Here is a 3937-nt window from a genome sequence, read left to right on the forward strand (position 1 = left end):
TAGTCCATACATATTCTACATATTCCAGTAGTCCATGCATATTCTACAGTACCTGCCAGCAAAGCCCAACGCAAGTGTCTTTTCCATTGTAAGACCGTTCTGTGCACACGTTGTTAAAATAAAAAAAACGTGCCCATCTTTGCGCCCATGGGCGTGCTGGGAGGTGTGTTCAGGTGCATTCTGGGCGTATTGCTATCTTGAGGCAGCTGGAAGTGATTGACCAGCAAAAACCTGGTCTAAAGTCAATAATCGCAGCATCCCATTGTTATTTTAACAGCGTATCAGTAAAACAGGCCTAGGCTTGTGCACAGCGTGTACACATGCTTGTTACACACAAACATGCCAAATATTACAAAAGAAAAATATCATGGTGCAAATCCGACATCATAATAGCAATGTGAGTACAATATGCCTGGATGTTAAAGGGAATGGGAGATGACACTCAGATTGGTTGATTGCACGTTACCCCCAAAACACACCGATGAATTAATGAAGACATTAAGTACAGCCCTTACAAGCTGAAATACTTTACATTTATTTCTATTTTATTGTTATTAATGCTTTTTTAAGCACAGGCAATATTATTTTTGTTATTAGTTTTTCTGAGTCAAAATTTAAAATGAAAAACCTTTTATCGAGGTTATGGTCATCTTTTTAAACCCTTTTGTGTCTTCTCCCAATGATTTTGTCACTTTGTCGACTTTTTTGGAACCTTTTGCAATTTTCGTGGGTTTTTAACCCAATTTTTAAAGCTTTTTTTTTTTTTACATTTGTCATTTTTTGGACATTTCTTCACATTTGTCACTTTATTTTACATTTGTTTACATTTTAGATACTTTTATTGAAATTTTTGTTTCTTTTTTACACTTTTTTTTTAAGTTCTTTTACCAATTGTTTTTTTCTCCAAATGCTATAAAATTGACAAAAAAAACACAAATACAATGAAAGTAATGAACTGATTATTTATTTAACTTGTGAGGAGCGTTGTTTGGAACCATCCACGTTACCTTTTTGGTCAAATTTGACCCAAAGACACCAGGAGGGTTAAGTCTTAAGTTTAGTTTGAGTTTTTATTCAATTCCAGTTGACTAACACTGCTTATTTTTGAATGAGTTTCAATTTTTGTAGAGTTTGTAAAGTCTAATGGATTACCATTATACTCCACCAAATGTCCATCAATACATCGTATTCAGGCTCTGGGAAAATCTTTTTTGGGGAAAATCTTGTGATGCGCAAGAAGTGTTTATGTATCCACTTTTCTACAGGGGTCACCATACTGAATGTATGTAGCAGCTTGGCAGCGCTTTAACATGATGTAGTAATAAAGAGCCAACGGTGGCGAGTAGTATGAAAGCCTGAAATTCCACAGAGGTTGGTTGGGGTGGTGGGGGGGTCAAACAACACCGGACTTTCACCCAGGAGACCGGGGTTTGTGTCCCGTCTTTGTCCCATGTGTTACTGAAACGTTCATTTTATAACCCCACCCACAACCTTTTCCTAAACCCAACTCTCTCATTCTTGTCATGTGTTTCACAGAAACTGGTCTTTTATAAGACCACCCATGATCTTTTTCCTAAACCTAACTAACATAGCCATGCTGTTAGTGCATCCCATCACACAGCAGTTGTTAGGCATTTTTCAGTTTTCTGCTAGCAGACGGAACTGACAAGGAGGCACCTTCATGCAATAGAGTTCAGTGGAGAAGAAAGTTCTATCTCACTAAGGCTCCGCCCTATACTGGACTCTATGGGTAATACTGTCCTTCAGTGACACCGCTGTCTGCCATCCTTTTTTTAAAATCTTCAGGGAACATCGAATTTGCTCAATGAATCTATTCTCCCACGGGGAGGTGGACATCCTCTCAATGGAGATCCAGGATCTGTGATGGATGCAGGCAGTGTCTGACATCCCAACAGAGTCTGTGCCTCCTCTCCAATATGGGGACTGTCATTGGTGCTCAAGGCCTTGGCCTGAGCATCTAAAGCGCTCCTCTCTGTAGGTGTTTTCATTTAAGACAGCCCTGCAGCTTGCACTGACCTCAGCTGAGAGGGTGTGTGTGCTGACCGCCCTGTTGGTGCATCCCGGTTGCTTGTTGCCCCCTGGTGATCGCAGCGTGCCTACTCTCAGACCGAATCCCTCCCTTACTCCCAAGAAGATGAGGAGTCCACTTCAGGTTGGGGTCAGGAAGGCCAAATTGCATTCGCTTTGCCCAGTTAGTGCGTTGGCATGTTATGTGGAACGCACGGCCCAACAGATGCACTGAACAGCTGCAAGAGAACCTCCCACTGTAGAGCTGTGCACACTCAGAACGTGGCGTCGCAGTGTCAGAGGCCTTGTTAGGTGGGGTGATCTTTGAGCATCGTGGCCTGCTCCCTTTTAGTTTATGGGGGGGCATGTTTGTTCATACTTCTTGGACATGCCGAGGTGTGGTGTTGTAAACCCACATGTTCCAGTGCTTCTCGGTGACCTAAGGGATGTTGTGTGCAGGGGGTCTTTGCTTGTACATTGGCCCCTGCAATGTTAGGCCGTGGCTCTAACCAGTTAATTTGCTTTCTACCTGGGTGAGCAGGGGCCCTTTTCTTCTCTGACGCGGTGGCTTGGTTTTTCAGAAGTAGCTGGGCTGCTGATTCGGCCAGGATCAGTGTTGTTGGGTCGGTATTATGTTGCGTCAGGGCGTTGATTCATCTGACTCCACCTACTGTACCCATAGAGTCCAGTAGAGGTCGGAGTCTGTGTGAGATAAAACAAAGGTTACGATATTGTAACCCTATTTCTATAAGCACAGGTGGAGGACTCTATGGGGGCCTTGTCGCTACTATGCTGCTCGCTGAAAAGGGTGTGGCAGACCGGCACACCGCGGCCCTATACACTGCGCTGGCTGCACGTGTTTGAGTAGGCACATCATGATTGGCTGGCTACATTTAAGCAAAGTTCATTGGGCAAATGCATGCTCGGGATTGGAGGACAGTATCACTGTCAAACTCAGAGCAGCCAGAAAGTTGATACTCGCAGTCACGTCACATTTGTATAGAATCAAAAGGGACAAAGGGAGCCAAACAATGAACCGCTTTACTCTAGCTCAGAGTATCACATCTTCATGAAACGAGAATGAGAAAGAAAGAAAGAGAGAGAGTGAAAGAAAAACAACGAAACAACATGGGTTAGTTTCTGTTTGCTCAGCTGCTATAAAAACTTGCCCCAGGCCAGAAGGCAATCAGCAGCTGACCTGCAGCCAGTTGGCCTGCCAGCTGGGACAGTTGCCCAAATAATGGAACAGTATGTGGACACCCCTGTGCACATACTTTTGGGAAGTTTTGGACTGTGGTGATTTTCTTAGCATGGTCTCAACCCTTTTGTTCCTGTTAAAGTTTGACATTTTGGGAAATGCGCTTTGTTGCTTTCTCATACTTGAGTAGACTACTCTCATGTCTGTGTGCTAAACATGGAGCTAGAGCAAGCAGGAAATTAGCTTAGAATACAGGAGTAAGGGGAAGCTTGATTTTAGTTTTGGTCACTTTCCTGTTTTAACATAACATCCCTTTGCACAAATCCAGCTCCATAAAGAAATAATTCCCCAGAGCCAGACCTCGACACCAACACCAGTGTTGGACCTCATTGTGTCTGAATGGAGATAATCCCTGCAACAGGTTCAACATCTGGTGGAGAACCTGAATACAGAAGATGGAGGCTGTTACAAGAGCAATCACATGTTACACTTTCACATATGGCGGCAATGTCGGGTCTCTACAAGCACTGGGCCATACAGTGAATTCTGTTGTTGCTATACTAGATATTGTGATCACTTTGGATAATATAACAAGATAAATTATATGTCAAACATTACTGATCATCTCTACAAGCTGAATAAACAGCCGGAAAGATCAGCTCTGAACATAAAAGGTGACCTGAAACACACGCACACACACACACACACACA

The 3937-nt window shown here is 43.2% G+C and overlaps 1 protein-coding gene across 1 annotated transcript in view; it reads left to right on the forward strand.

Annotated features, from left to right (window-relative positions):
* Nucleotides 1-3937, forward strand: part of prr15la (proline rich 15 like a) — a 9822-nt gene that overhangs the window by 4745 nt on the left and 1140 nt on the right. The gene's annotated exons all lie outside the window — the stretch shown is intronic.

Source organism: Etheostoma spectabile, chromosome 15 (genome assembly GCF_008692095.1).
Source record: "Etheostoma spectabile isolate EspeVRDwgs_2016 chromosome 15, UIUC_Espe_1.0, whole genome shotgun sequence".
NCBI classification, from domain to species: domain Eukaryota; kingdom Metazoa; phylum Chordata; class Actinopteri; order Perciformes; family Percidae; genus Etheostoma; species Etheostoma spectabile.